The sequence below is a fragment of the Muntiacus reevesi genome, chromosome 8 (assembly GCF_963930625.1).
Source record: "Muntiacus reevesi chromosome 8, mMunRee1.1, whole genome shotgun sequence".
In the NCBI taxonomy this organism is placed as follows: Eukaryota; Metazoa; Chordata; class Mammalia; order Artiodactyla; family Cervidae; genus Muntiacus; species Muntiacus reevesi.
In genome coordinates this window covers 27,452,186-27,468,161 of record NC_089256.1, presented here as the reverse complement: position 1 = coordinate 27,468,161, position 15,976 = coordinate 27,452,186, and the positions used below count along the sequence as shown (strand labels likewise).

The 15,976-nt window shown below is 41.2% G+C and overlaps 2 long non-coding RNA genes across 2 annotated transcripts in view; both read left to right on the top strand.

The window, feature by feature from the left end:
* Nucleotides 1-105, top strand: part of LOC136173413 (uncharacterized) — an 84,298-nt gene extending 84,193 nt beyond the window's left edge. Inside the window, exon 3 of the long non-coding RNA XR_010664220.1 lies at nucleotides 67-105. This is a non-coding gene — a long non-coding RNA (uncharacterized lncRNA). The remainder of the gene's footprint in view (nucleotides 1-66) is intronic.
* A 6,906-nt stretch (nucleotides 106-7,011) lies between these two features.
* LOC136173412 (uncharacterized) lies at nucleotides 7,012-12,833 on the top strand. Its single transcript, XR_010664219.1, has 3 exons — nucleotides 7,012-7,214; nucleotides 11,383-11,959; nucleotides 12,591-12,833. It is a non-coding gene; the product is annotated as an uncharacterized lncRNA (long non-coding RNA).
* The last annotated feature ends 3,143 nt before the right edge of the window (nucleotides 12,834-15,976 follow it).

The window sequence follows — 15,976 nt, the reverse complement described above, 5'->3', positions numbered from 1 at the left end:
AATAAATTGCCACACACTAGGTGGCATTAATCAACACAGTTCTAATTTTTTGTTTGTTTGTTTTAGACTGCTCCATGAATCATGTTGGATTTTAGTTCTTCAACCAGGGATTGAACCCATGCCCCCTGCACTGGGAGCATAAAGTGTTAACCACTGGACTACCAGGGAAGTCCCTCAACACGGTTTTAGACATTTGACTGGGTCTCACCGGACTAAAATCAAGGTGTTGGTGAAGCATGTTCCTTCCAGAAGCTCTAGGGGAGAATTCTTCTTGTCTTTTTCAGCTTTTAGAGGCTGCCTGCATTCCTTGGTGACTCAGATGATCAAGAATCCACCTGCAATGCAGTAGACATGGGTTCGATCCCTGGTGGGAAAGATTCCCCCAGAGAAGGGAATGACTACCCACTCCAGTATTCTTGCCTGGAGAATTTCATGGACAGAGGAGTCCGGCAAGCTACAGTCCATGGGGTTGCAAAGAGTCAGACAGGACTGAGCAGCTTTCATTTTTCTCTGCATTCCTTAGCTTGTGTGTCCCTTGCCAGGATGTGGACATTTTTGGGGGTCATGATTCTTCCCACCACAGATATAAAGCCTGGAGGTGACGTGATCTGATCGGTCTACACACCATGGGAATAGGAACCACGGCTCTTTTGCTCACCACTGTATACCCTCTGCTTGATCAGCACTATGCCTGGCACATAAGTACTTCTCACATTATTTGCTGAATCAATGGGGAAAAAGATATTTAATAACGTCCGGCTACAGACAGAAGAATAGATTGAACTTGCACAATAGTGGATTCAGAGAAGCCAGTTATAGAGTTATTATTGAAAGAGGTTCAGAGTTGCCTGGACAAGGTGGTATCAGCAAATGAATTTGAGAGGCATTTAGAAGACAATCAACAGGACTTGGAGGTTGATTACGCATGAGGCTGGGTGATGCTCAGATGTTTAGTTTGGGAATGGAGGAAGGTGCTAGTGCCTCTAACCCACACAGGGAGCCTGGAGGACAAGCAGATTCAGATAAGCTGATAAGCATAGGTTGAGAAGGATGGATTTTGAGTACCTGAAGTTGAGATACTTAAGTGTCTATCCCTGGGCTTCCTAGGTGGCCCAGTGGTAAAGAATATGCCTGCCAATGCAGGAGACATAATGAGGTGTGGGTGCGATCCCTGGGTTGGGAAGATTCCCTAGAGGAGAGCATGGAAACCCACTCCAGAATTCTTGCCTGGAGAATCCCATGGACAGAGGAGCCTGGCGGGCTGCAGTCCATAGGATGGCAAAGAGTCAGATATCACCCAAGTGATTTAGTATGCACACACACACGCAAGTGTCCACCCCACCCCTAATGGGCAGTGTCACGTGTGAGTCTGTGGCTTAGGACAGAGGTGGAGGCTGGAGTTCAAGATCCAGAAGTCATCCCAGCATCTCAGTAGTTGTTCACGGAAGTCATGTACTTAGATGTTATCACGTAGAGGAAAATTGTAGATGGGGAAGGGGAGAGAACCCAGGCTTAGTCCTGAAATGCCACTTCACAAAGTCTGTTTCTCATTCCAATATCACTGCCCTATGTGTTTGAGACTAAGGTTTGGGAAAAAGTCATTGTACTAAGTGTTTTCCCCCTGATGTTGTTTTTATGAACATTTCGTACTAGGATGAACCCTGGGGGGTTGGCATGGAATATGGAAAACACCTATTTTTAGAAAATCCACTTAGGGATTGTTGCACTGAAGTCCTTTGTTAGAGATTTGGAATTTGGCTTTAGTTAGGTGGGTACTTATCAAGTTTGAATGGAGGGGATGGTGGGTGCCTCAAAGCACTGTGATGTCTAAACAGGCCCTGGGGATGGAGGGGACTTCAGAGTATATCCACCTTCACTTTCTTTCCTTGATTATCCACTCCCCATGAATGTATGGACTGAGCTGGATGCCAGGAGATGGGTGTCCCGAGGGCCCAGGCCCCACGAGACTATTGGCCTTTGGAGTAACAGCTTGGAAGGGTGGAAAGAGCCAGGAAATGATTGGAAGTCCAATGATGTTACCCCGGGAAACTAAATGAAGCTCAATAGAAGACGGACTGTTCAGGGAACTTGCACTGAAGAATTTAGTTGGGAATGGACCACCTTGGAATATCCAGTCCGTAACTTTTAAAGGTTGAGAGAGGCCTAGGATACTTCAAGTTTTTTGAGATCCTAAGTACAGTAAGTCCCCTACATACGAATCTTCAAGTCGAAAGCTTTCAAAGATGCGAACGTGTATTCTGTCAACATCAGACGTGGGTGAGATTGCAGCTTGCCCTCCACCTCCGATAGCTGACAACCCTTCAGCTCTACCATCTCCCACCTCCGCTCCGTCCTCTAGTCAATAACTCTTCTTACCTGTTTATTCCACGTCAGCCCTTGTGTGCCAGTTGTTGTACTGTTCTACTGTACTTTCCAAGGTACTGTAAGATTTAAGATGTTTTATTTTGTGTTTTTTTTTATGTATTATTGTGTGAGAAGTATCACAAACCCATTAACAGCACAGTACTATGTAGCAATTGTGTTAGTTAGGTACCTGGGCTAACTTTGTTAGACTTAAGGAACAAAATCGGACTTAAAGAATGCACTCACAGAATAGAACTTGTTTGTATGAAGGGGACTTACTGCATAAAAAGCAAAACAGCAGCAACAACAACAACAAAGGGAAGAAATGCCAAAACAACATTGCAAATATTCCAGAATATCTAGGCTTACATTAGACAAGCAAATTCTTTGGAATCCAAATGCAAAACCCACAATGCAGTATACTCGTGTCAGGCACAAGGTTTATACAAACTAACTCACTGTGTCCCACAGGGTGGTAGCCCAATAGCGCAACGTGAGAACAAAGTTGTGAGATGAATGTCATCATCACTCATCCTTGTGTGTCATCTCTATATGCCACACAGGTAGCTTGAAAGTCCAAATTTGAGACCCTGTGGTTGTGATACCAAGGTCAGATGGCCTTTTGGTGATAGGCCTTTGTCCATCTTATCCATTATTTAAAACCCAACTGAAGTGTTCTTGCCCTCTCTTCAGAGTTAATCAGGAGTCGGTGACAGGAAATGAGCTTTCCTAGGCACTGGAGGCACGAAGATGGATGGGGTACTGCTCACCGCTGGAAGAGCTCACGAGGCTGCAGAGGCAGCCTCAGCAGTGGCTAAGGTCCTTGCCAGGGATCTTAGGGAGGGCAGGGATCTGCCAGGGATCTGGCAGGGATCTCTCGCCATCTTTCCTGGAGTCTAAAGACCTGAAGATGATCTCATCTCCTTTGACTCCTCTTGCAATTAAATTCTCTACTGCTTTTTGTCCAAACCTTATACATATTGTATCATTATTTCTTTTACTGTGAAAATTGATGACACTCTATTTAGAAATATTTGCATATTATAAATAATTAAATGTAAAATATAAGCAATTAAAAAATTGAAGAATAGTTGATTTACAATGTTGTCTTGGTTTTAGGTGTACATCAAAGTGACTCAGTTATACATACATATGTATCTAGTTTTTCAGATTCTTTTCCCTTATAGGTTACCATAAAACACTGAATACAGTTCCTTGTGCTATATATTAAGTCCTTGCTGTTTATCTATTTTATATAATAGTAGTGTGTGCATGCTAAGTCACTTAAGTCGTGTTCGACTCTTTGTTGCCCCATGAACTTTAGCCCGCCAGGCTCCCCTGTCCATGGGATTTTCCAGGCAAGATTACTGGAGTGAGTTGCCATGCCTTCCTCCAGGAGATCTTCCTGACCCAGGGATTAAACCTGCGTCTCTTGTGTCTCCTGCATTGGTAGGTGGGTTCTTTACCACTAGCACCACTATACTACTATATAGTAGTGTGTATCTGTTAATCCCAAACTCCTCATTTATCCACCCCATCTGTATCCATTCCCCTTTGGTAACCAAAATTTGTTTTCTATGTTTTTATGAGTTTTTTTTTTTTTTCTGTTTTGCAAGTATATTCACTTGTATCATTTTTTTTTAAAAGATTTCACATATAAGTGATATCGCATGCTATTTGTCTTTCTCTGTTTGACTTACTTCTCTTAGTATGATAATCTGTAGGTCCATCCATGTTGCTGCAAATGTCATTATTTCATTCTTTTAAATGTAATATTGCATTGTATACACACACACACACATATATGCAGTATGTTCTTTATCTGTTCATCTGTTGATGGACACTTAGGTTGCTTCCATGTCTTGGCTATTATAGGTAGTGCTGCTGTGACTATTGGGGTGCTTTCATCTTTTTGAATTAGAGTTTTTGTCTTTTCTTAATATATGCCCAAGGGTGGGATTGCAGGATCATACGGCAACTCTATTTTTAATTTTTTAAGGAACCTCCATACTGTTCCTCATAGTGGCTACACCAGTTTGCATTTCCACCAACAATGTAAGAAGGTTTCCTTTCCTCAACACCCTCTCCGGCATTTATTATTTGCAGGCTTTTTGATCATGACCATTCTAACCGGTGTGAGGTAGCACCCCATTGTAGCTCTGATTTGCATTTTTCTGATATTTAGCAATGTTGATTATAAGCTGTCTTAATGCAAAATAATGATCACGTGTCTTATCCTTTGTTGTAGATTGCAGTGTGCAGCCCTGTGCCTTGCACACTCAACAGAAAATTTTTGCTGGCTAACACTTTATTCTTTTTAAGTTAGAGGATAATCCCCTTACAATATTGTGATGGTTCTTGCTATACTTGAACGTGAATAGGCGTCAGGTGTACAAATGTCCCCTCCCTCCTGAAGCCCCTCCCACCTCCCTCCCCATCCCACCCTTCTGGGTTGCCACACAGCACTGGCTTTGGGTTCCTGCATCAAACATAGAACTCCCACTGGCTACTTTATCTATGGTCACTTTCGGACTCCTTCATGACATAGTTTAACATGACCAGTGCAAACACTGCTGATTGCCCTCCAGGAGCTGTTCTCCCTTTCTTCCTTTTAGTGATAGAAATTCCATTGTTTTAGGGCACCATGGATGAACAGCTAAAGACTACATTTCCCAGCATCCTTTGCACTTGGGTGTGGTAGCCAGAGTAAGTCCAGGATAACAGGACAGAAAAGGAGCCATTCTTGCAACTTCTGGGTTGTACCCTTCAGCAGAAGCTTCTGGTTAGCAATGAAAGCTACTATTATCTCTCCTTCTAGCTCTCTGGGGGAAAGTTTTTCACCTCTCCCTAACTCAACGTGAGTGCCTGTATATATATATATATATAAAATCAAATCACATATCTTGCTCTTGCAAGAATCTTCTTTATCTGCCAGGCTCACTCTCGAGCTTGTTGCATCCTTAGTCATATTTGCCTCCCCAGCAGTCAGTGTTCCTGCTCCATTAGAGGGTCCCCATAAATGTTTGCTAAACAAATTGAGAAATTAAGGAATAGCTTGTACTATATCAGGTTTCCCCATGTGGATGAAGGTCATCTTACAAAATGATGTGAGAATCACAGAAAACATCTCATTCATTTTTGCGAGTCATTCAAAATAGTTGATAGCCATTGATTTTATTTCAACAATTACTCACGCCTTCTTCTCCCACCCACCCTACAGTAGTAATAGTAGTTGTTTAGTTGCTAAGTCATGTCTGACTCTTGCGACCCCATAGACTGTAGCCTGCCAGGCTCCTCTGTCCATGGGATCCTCCAGGCAAGAATACTGGAGCGGAAATGGCAGGAAAGTGCCATTTCCTGCTCCAGGGGATCTTTTCCACCCAGGAATCACACCCGGTCTCCTGCATTGTAGGCAGATTCTTTACTGACTGAGCCAAGTCCACCCTATACACATCAGCAAAAGCACCTATCCCTTCATGTTTCCATCATCCACAAAATGCCCAAATATCTAGCCAACACTGGCCACCTTTTTTTTTTTCCAGCAAATATTTTTTGGTGTTCTACTACTTGATTTGGCCAATGGTTGTTTGCCAGTTTCCGAGAACTCAGTAGCTGCTTTACAGGAAGGCTGATCCTCTAAGTCCCTTTAAACAAAATTAGTTGCCTTGTGTCTGGGGAGAATATCTTGCCTGTGGAGTTGTCAGGACAATGAGTTCATATTTTAGGGCATCTCTGGATAATGTGACATCACTGAGCGACGCTGGACACTATCAGTGCCCATCAGAGCCGTCGTCTGCTTTCTGAACTACTCTGATTTCCCCTGATATGGGAACCCCAGTCAGTTTCACTTGGGCTCTGAAAACTGTCTCCATATACCCTCCATTAACTGCTGTTTGTATGGCAGGGGCATAAACAGCAAAGCAGGGTGGAAAAAAAGAACCGACTTCATTGTAGCACACTTAAGTGCTACCAGAAGCAGCAGTCACTAATCATGGTGGAAATACATTTTATTTTCCTTTCCTCATGTGCTTTTCTATAAACAGCAAAACACATTGAATCAATTTTTTTCAAACAAACTTGTAAAATCGGAAAATACAACGACCTTTAACAGTTGGTAACATGAATGATCAAGGGCCACAAAGAAGTTTTTTAACTCTTGAAACACATTGGCAAGGTGACAAATGAGGTTTTTTTCTCCCTCCAAACCGTTAAAAATAGCTTTTACAAACGCTTAACTCCCCCTGATGGTGAGCTCACCATTAATCACCTTTATGACATCTTATATTTAGGCCATGGATAAATCCATGGGTCCTAATCAACCACTTTCCTGAGGAAATTGGCCAGATCCCGACTGGAGGGGGAGATGAATCATAACAGCCCTGCTATTCAGACAAATCTCTTTTCAAGTGCCCTTAAAGCTTTTTTTCATACACCAGCGAAGACAGCCACACAGGAAACAATAATAGTTTAATCTCTTGAAAAATTTCCTTCCTGCATTGCTGCGCTTTCAGACAGGTAGTCAGAGCCAGCCAAAGAAAATTAGCAGCCGCCCCTGCCAAGAGCAGCCTGCTACTTGAGCTTCCCCCGCCCCTTCTTCCCCCTCTTCCCCCGTTGTCTCCAGGGCTCCAGTCTGAAACTGGGTCCCCTTCTGCCCAGGGGTGGCCCTTACCCACACTGGAAGAGCCCTCAGTGACTCAGTGTGTGTCTAGGCATTTTTAAAGCCTCTCTGCCCTTCTCCTCCCAGAGTTTTCTCTAGATTCTGGGTGGGAGGACACATGATGTCTAGAGAAGCACATTGGGCTCCTCAGGAAAATGCCGTTTCTCTCAAGATGGAGGAAGCCGTGGTAAATGTGAGTCTGTCTTTTGTTCGTGGAAACTTGCCAAATCTAAGAGAATTCTGAGACTCGTAGGATGGGAAAAGACTTACTTTTGCTAAGTCACCTTGGTTCACCCTCTGCCACCAATGGGATATGAACCTTTAATTATGTCCATCCAATGATACATTGCAGGCTTTGCTTAGACTGTGGTTGAGGGATTTGGTCACAGTGCCTATGAAAGTCTTAAGCTGTGTTTCCAAGCAGCAAGTCCTCTGAACTGTGGACAAAAGGAAACCTCCTCCCCCGTTGATTCCCACAGGCCGTTGACCTCTGGCTCCCGTTCAGTTGACCCTTTGGCCTCCAGAGTCATCCCCCACCCCTTGCTCCTGCCTTATCACACCATCTAGCTCTCCTGGCTCCCAATTCTGGCCTCTCACCCAACAGTCTTTGTCTTTTTCCCTCGGCTTGGCAATTTCATGAGCTACTTTCAGGGCGTAGACAAAATTAATTGCATTTCCATCTCATATGTAGTCCCCCTTCCTGTGTTTGTGACTTGTCTAAGGAAAAATAATCTCTCTTCATGTAGGCTGTAACACTGACTAATCTCTCAAATGCGGAGAGAGAGGGCAAAAGGATTCACTGGCCAAACTTCTGACTGGCACAAAAGAAAGTGAACCGAATTAGTTATAAAAATAGCCCCTCAAGGCCACCCACGGTGTCTAGGAATTCTTGGATCTATTCTCACACATCTTCAGGACCAGCAGAAAGTACATGAAATTGGGGTTTTCATCTCTTTTTTTCCTCCATTATCAAGGATAACTGAAAATAAGCTTTGTAATATTTTCCTTAGAAAAGTGTCTTAGCCAGCCAGGAACATTTTCTCAGCAGTCCAAGTCAGAAATTCAGCAATCCATCCATATCCACATAGTAGCTGAGAAGAGGTCCATGGCTCATGCTGTTGTGAAGGATTATCAACAACCAAGTGGTACTTTAAGACGTTCATCACAATGTTATTTATAATAGCAATACATTATTAAGACTTATATTTCTAGCAACAAGAGGATAGTTATGCCAATATTATTACCATCCACATACCAGACACTTACCACAGCTATGAAAAGTCATGTTTGCAAAGTACACTAAGTCAGTTGGAATATGCTTCCACTATCTTAAAGGGAAAAAAAAACAAACTAGAATACATTGTTTATACTATTTAATTCCAATTTAGCTATATTTATTACAGAAAAATGATCATTTCTGGTTAATGGAATTCTAAGTGGTTTTAATTTCACTCTTACAACTTTTCATAATTTCTAAAATGTTTTTAATGCAAAAGCATCATTTTATAATCATGTACAGAATTAAATACTATGTCCATGACTTTGCCTGTTTAGTTTTATTTGGGACGTTTCCTCTTTTTTGAATTTTTATTTGAAAACTCTTAGAAGAAGGAAGGATAGAAGATAGGAAGAAAGAAATAGAAAGAGGAGGAAAGAATGATTGTTTCTGTATGTTTTCAGGGAACATTAGTGTTTCTTAAACACTGTATTTTTCCTGGAGTTTTGATATCAGCAGAGGATAAAGACATTGAGATACCAACTCATTAGGAAAAAATTATGTTGACTCATGTTCTAAAGAGATGTTGAATTTATGATGCTACATTAAAGATGTCTTTGGTTAGTGGCATTACTATATGTATGATCTCTGACACAATAAAATTTGGCAAAGTCAAGATCTTTGAGAGACATTTTTAAGGCAACATTAAGTTTTTTATTCTGGGCCCATGAAAGTTATGAATGTCTAGAGCCTGATGTTTGATAAGAAATATCCCTACTATACATAATTTAAAAGGGATATCTAAAGAGACTGATGGATGAAATAAAGCATGCAGAATAAACAGGGCATAACTGAATAGCATGGAGAGTGCTTGTCAACCTTGAGAAGCATCTCTGTTTTTTTTTTTTTTTGCCACCACTCTTCCTAAATGCTTGTGACTGTAGTCAGCTAAGCCCTGGTTTTCCTGACTTAATTTTGTGAAAGTTTTGTGACCCAGCAAAGTGTGGTGGAATATCAGAGTGAAATCTGGTCTGCCTGAGTCTGGTCTAAGCACTCAGAAACAGACTCATCAGAAACAACGTCATGCCCAGGTCACGGCTGTGTCAGTGTATTAGGGCTTTGCCTCTTTCAGGCCAAAGATCAAGTGAGTCATAGAAAGTTCTTATGCCTCTTGTCATCACTGGATGCAGCTGCTTTTGCTCACTTATTGAGGGGGACCCTGCTCAGTCGCTCAGCTGTGTCCTGCCGTGTTTGACCCCGTGGACTGTAGCTCACCAGTCTCCTCTAGCCATGGGATTTTCCAAGTAAGAATACTGGATATTGGGTGGCCATTTGCTACTCTGGGCAATCTTCTAGATCCAGGGATAGAACCTGCATTCTCTTGCATCTCCTGTGTTGGCAGGTGGATTCTTTACCACTGTGCCACCTGGGAAGCTCCCACTACTACCATCACTAGAACTACTACTGCTACTACTACTAGTATTGCGTGAAGTAAGTGACTGTTTATTTCAAGGAGGGGTACCATTATGGAAGCAATCTAAATGTCCATGGACAGATGAATGGATAAAGAAGATGTGGTGTGTACGTATGTGTATGTGTATCTATCTATCTATATATATATATCTTTGTATACATAGAAATACTGTATGTGTGTTAGTCACTCAATCATGCCTGATTCTTTGCAACCACATGGATTGTAGCCCTCCAGGCTCCTCTGTCCATGGAATTCTCCAGGCAAGATACTGGAGTGCACAGCCATTCCCTTCTCCAGTTGATCACCCCCATCCAGGGATCAAACCTGGGTCTCCTGCATTGCAGGCAGATTCTTTACCATCTGAGTCACTACTCACCCTTAAAGAAGAATGAGAGAATGCCATTTTCAGCACATGAAAGGACCTAGAGATTGTCATATTGAGCGAAGTGAGTCAGAGAAAGACCAATACCATATGACATCACTTGTATGTAGAATCTAAAATATGATACAAATGAATTCATTTATAAAACACAAATACACTCACAGACATAGAAAACAAACAAGCGTACCAAAGGGGAAAGCAAGGGGAGAGATGAACTGAGGATTTGGGATTAACAGATACTACTCTGTACACAGGCTTCCCTTCTAGCTCAGTCCATAAAGAATCTGCCTGCAGTTCAGGAGACCCGGGTTCGATCCCTGGGTTGGGAAGATGACCTGGAAAGGAAATGGCAACCCACTCTAGTATCCTTGCCTGGAAAATCTCATGGACAGAGGAGCCTGGTGGGCTGCAGTCTATGGGGTCACAAAGAGTCAGGCACGACTGAGCGACTAACACTTACTCTGTACACAAACAACAAAGACTTACTGTATAGCATAGGGAACCGTATTCAATATCTTGTAGTAACCTACAGTAGAAAAGAATCTGAAAAAGACTATCTTTCTATCTGTAATTGAATCACTTTGTTATACACCTGAAACATAAATCAGCTCTCTGTCAGTAAAAAAATAAAATAGAACAAAACAAGAAGGCTTACCATGGGTCACAGGCTTCCTTAGAGGGGAAAGTTGGTTTCTTTTTCTTAAACAGTAATTTTTGCTTATTTATTTATTTTTGGTTGGTTTTATTTGTTTATTTTGATCTTCGTTGTTGCACTGGCTTTCTCTAGTTGCAGCAAGTGAGGGCTGCTCTTCATTGAGGTGCAAGGGCTTCTCATTGAGGTGGCTTCTCTTGCTGTAGAGCATGGGCTCTAGACACATGGGCTTCAGTAGCTGTGATGCAGGGGCTTAGTTGCTCCTCTGCATGAGGATCTTCCTGGACCAGGAATTGAACCCATATCCTTTGCATTGGCAGGCGGATTCTTACTCACCGTACCACCAGGGAAGTCCAAAAATAGGTTGAAATACTAGCCAAACTAACAGAAGGAACCTTAGATCAAGTCACTCAGGGATTGTGCTCATGGAACTAGTACATTTCCTCTTGCTAAGGAACCGAATGCCACCTAATGAACCACAGTGGATTTCAAGAGGAGAGATTATTTTGGGTTATAAGAAAATCGTTGAAGTGTTCATGGAGAAGCAATTAGTTATTTAATCTTTCTAGTCTAACAGATGGGGGAACAATGGAAACAATGACAGACTTTATTTTCTTGGGCTCCAAAATCTCTGTAGGTGGTGACTGAAGTCTGGAAATTAAAAGACGCTTGCTCCTTGGAAGAAAAGCTATGACAAGCCTAGACAGTATATTAAAAAGCAGAGACATTACTTTACCAACTAAGGTCTGTCTAGTCAAAGCTATCATTTTTCCAGTAGTCATGTATGGATGTGAGAATTGGACCATAAAAAGAGCTGAACTCCAAAGAATTGATGCTTTTTTGAACTGTGGTGTTGGAGAAGACTCTTGAGAGTCCCTTGGACTGCAAGGAGATCCAACCAGTCCATCCTAAAGGAAATCAGTCCTGAATATTCATTGGAAGGACTTATGCTGAAGCTGAAGCTCTAATACATTGGCCACCTGATGCAAAGAACTGACTCATTGGAAAAGACCCTGATGCTGGGAAAGATTGAAGGTGGGAGAAGGGGACGACAAAGGATGAGATGGTTGGATGGTGTCACCGACTCAATGGATATGAGTTTGAGCAAGCTCTGGGAGTTGGGGATGGACAGGGAAGCCTGGCGTGCTGCAGTCCATGGGGTTGCAAAGAGTCAAACACAACTGAGCGACTGAACTGACTGATCTCAGCACATGGTGAGTTTGGCCTTAGAATTATAATAGTGGCCATGTAGTAAATTTGACTTTGGCTTGTTTTATGAAACTCTGGTAATGGGATTTTAAACAAAGACAATGCAACATCTGTAGTGACATTCTAACCAATTGATTAGGATTATTAGAATGGTTTCAGTGGCCTAGCAGGTAGAGAGATGCCTGAGTCCTAGGAGGGGGTTGGTTGAGAAGTCTAACATGGTCATTAAGAATGTAGGCTGTGCAGTCAGACCATACAGGTTAAAATTTGGCACTTTACCAGCTCTGTTACCCTGGGCAAGATACTTAGTCTTTCTGGGCTTTGGTTTCTTCATTTGTATGTTGGAAATAATCATAATACCTGTCCTTTAAGATTATGAAGAATAAATGGGTCAATACATTTAGAAAGCTTAGAACTACAATAATAATTATTATTAGAAAACATCATTTAATACCTTTGTCTGGAATATAGCCATCTATTTCACAGGTGTTTTAAGTTTTAAAATACTGAACTTTAATGAACTACATTTGCCTGATTCAGGGGATGTTTCAGCATCGGGAAGGAAAGGTCTCAGTGCCTAGGCGAAGCTGTACACCATTGCACCAAGTTCCTCACTCTCATGCTTCTTGTTTGTAGATATTTTGGGGCCAACCCAATGTTTTGAAGGCTGTTTACTGATGAGGAGAACTGGAGAGATAAGCATGAGCCTGGTGGATGGAATTACAAAGGGCATTTATGATGTCAACCAGTAACTGAGGATGGAAAGGAGCTGCCATCTTCCCATCTCACAGAGAATTATTTTCTAAGAAATAAATTTTTTACGTCTGTCTTCGTCTCTTCATTCTCCAACTCTTCTTCAAAACATAATTTCAAAAATAAATAAACTTTTTGTTGGAAGTAGTTTTGAACTCACAGGAAAACTCCAACAAGAATATTTACAAAGAGCAATAAATATTCTTCACTCAGATTCACCTGTTGTGAACATTTTGCTTCATTTGCTTTCCCATTTGTGCTCTTTCTGTACATATACATATACACATATATACATATACAGATACACATGTGTATACATAGACATGTACATAAACGCAGACATAAGATAATATGTTCCTGAATGCTTGTAAATTGCATACATTGTAGCTTGTCATCTTTAAATACTTTAGTGTATGTTTGTTAAGAACAAGGGTAATTATTTTCTTCCATAAACACATACCACTTATCAAATTCAGTAAATTTAATATCAATATAATACTTTAATCTGCTGTCCATACTCCAATTTTATCCAAATAATAGATCATAATATTTTTCCGTCAATACAACATCTAGTCCAAGGTTGCATTTAGGTGTGTGCCTATTTAGCTTTCATAAGGCATATTTTAAATAAGACTGAACACTTTTAAGTACTACGAGGTTAGCCTTACTCCATTGCTCTTAATAACAGAAGCCAACCACAAAAGGGAACACTTGGCTGACCACCCATCTCTCTGTAGGAGTTCTGGAATTTTAAATGGTCGACAGGCAGGAAGGTTCCATGAAGCCTGTTCTGAATCCACCCAGGTCTACTGTGAAGGCCATCCTTCTTCCATCTTCTCATGTGAAGTGTAGCTATTATTTACACTAAGTGACAAAGATTCTCCTTGTTGTTTGATGGCCACAAGGATGAATCTTTGTTACTGATTGCAAATAATAGTCTGGTGGTGATGGAGAGTCAGGCCAGGAAAACATGCTCCAAGCCATGCAACGGGCATATGACACCTTCGTCTGCATCAGCCCAGGGGACTGTAGGGAAACAGAGTGGGTATTATTTGGTCAAGTTCCTCCTATGAAAATACAACCTCCATCCCTTTTGCTTGTTCAGTTCTGGCACTGGAACAACCTGTCTCTTTACATTAGTTCACTTCTGTAGAGAAATGGTCATTTATTAGGAAATACTCGGAAAATCCAGGCACGAATCCATTTTTAAAGTCACAACTGAATGATTGCTTTCTTATTGTGCTCCACAGGGCTGGAAAAATCATTCCTTTCTGTACATATTTTTCTTTTTTGCTTTGTATTTTCATTCTGCTGAAAATACACATATGTGCCAGAAACGAAAACATTTTCAAAGGGCAAGTTTCAAGGACTCCTAAAAATAGGACTTGTTGCCAAATATACATTTCTCCAATATGTAAATGACAGAAAAGGAGCACAATGAAAAGCATATGCGATTCAAATTTTCTTTAGAAAAACAAGAGCTAGATGACTTGACTTCTAGCCCTGAAACTCTTTAAACTAGTGGTTTCCATTTTGTTTTATCCTAAGTCCTCATACATCATTTTTTGCATATTCGACATCTTTTAATCAAAACTGCAAACAAATCTACTAAGAAGAATTTTATTCTCCAAATGGGCAAATGTCTGTTCATGACACCAATCTGTGACTCGCTATGAAGATTTCAGGTAATGATCAAGGCTAACAAAGGCAGAAAACACTCAGAACATTTGGGGCACTAGCGACTGCTTCTTGGACCCAAGGGTGAATCACTGAGTTTGCATAGTAAATGCAAATTTATCAAGGTATGAAACCTTTCACAGATGTAGAGAATGGATTTGTGGACACAGGGGAGGAAGAGAGAGTTGGGTAAATTGAGAGAGTAGCATCGACATATATACATCACTCTGCAAAATGCACTTCCCTGGTGGCTCAGAGGGTAAAGAATCTGTCTGCATTGCAGGAGACCCAGGTTAGATCCCTGGGTGGGTAAGATCCCCTGGAGAAGGGAATGGCAACCCACTCCAGTATTACTCCCTGGAGAATTCCATGGCCCGAGGAGCCTGGAGGGCTCCAGTGCATGGGATCACAGAGTCGGACACGACTAAGCAACTAACACCTGTGTAAAATAGCTAGCTAGTGCGAGGCAGCTGTATGTTACAGGGAGCTCAGCTCAGTGCTCTGTGATGACCTAAAGGGGTGGGTTGGGAGGGACGCTCAAGAGGGAAGGCATATATGTCTACCTATAGCTGATTCACGTTGTACAGCAGAACCTAACACAACATTATAAAACAATTACACTCCAGTTAAAAAAATAAATTAAAAAAGGTAGCAGAAAAAAAAAAGAGGCTTTTAATTTCTTGCCTTCTGTAGTCTGCAATCATGAATAACCTCAAACTCTTTCTGGAAAAAAAAAAAAGGCAGAGTGTAAATACATTAATTAAAATCAAAGATATCCATAGTGAGAAAGATTTGCTTAGAATTCTGGGCCTATTATATTTAAAACTGTGCCTTGTAATTTAGAAGAAGTATTATTTGTAGTAAAAAAAAAAAAAAATCCCACTGGTGAGGTACCGTCTAAAATGCCTTGTTGTCGTTTCTGAAAAAGATTTTTTTTATCAAGAGTGAATCAACACTTACAATTATTTTGTGTCATCTTGTCAAAGAGTCACAAACCTGAGTGACCGTGTCCTCCATGGGAAGGCTGTCATGGGGCTGGTGTCCTCTGTTTTCTGGAGCTTTCTTTCTCCTTCCTGTGGGGCTGTGGACACAGTGCTGGCCCATGAAACCCGACTGAAGGTGTAGACCTTTTACCCTTGGAATTATCTTGTTTCCCCAGCTCTGGTTAAAATTTTCCTTCCATATCTTAATATTTCCATGATAGCGCATGGAAAAAGAAACTGAGAAAAGGTTTCACCTTTGCTGTTAAAAAGTTATGACCTTTGCTCACATTTGCCAGAGAAAGTGACTTATAGCACCAATTAACATGAATTATTAACTCCCAGATTAATAATTTATTAGAAACCTAACGGCCCTCGGTCCTGCCAGATCACACTATTGAAAGAGAAACGAAGACAACAACATAGCTCTAGTTATAACAATTTGTTGGCCGTGCTTGGAATAAGTAATGGCATTTAAATTTTCGAAAGAATTTTTAAAAACCACCTCTAATCCCACACAGGCTGCAAAGTCAGACAATTTAATAATCCCTATAAAGACTGGTTGCTTTAAAAATATTACTTAGCAAACACATATATGACCTCCTTTGTGTC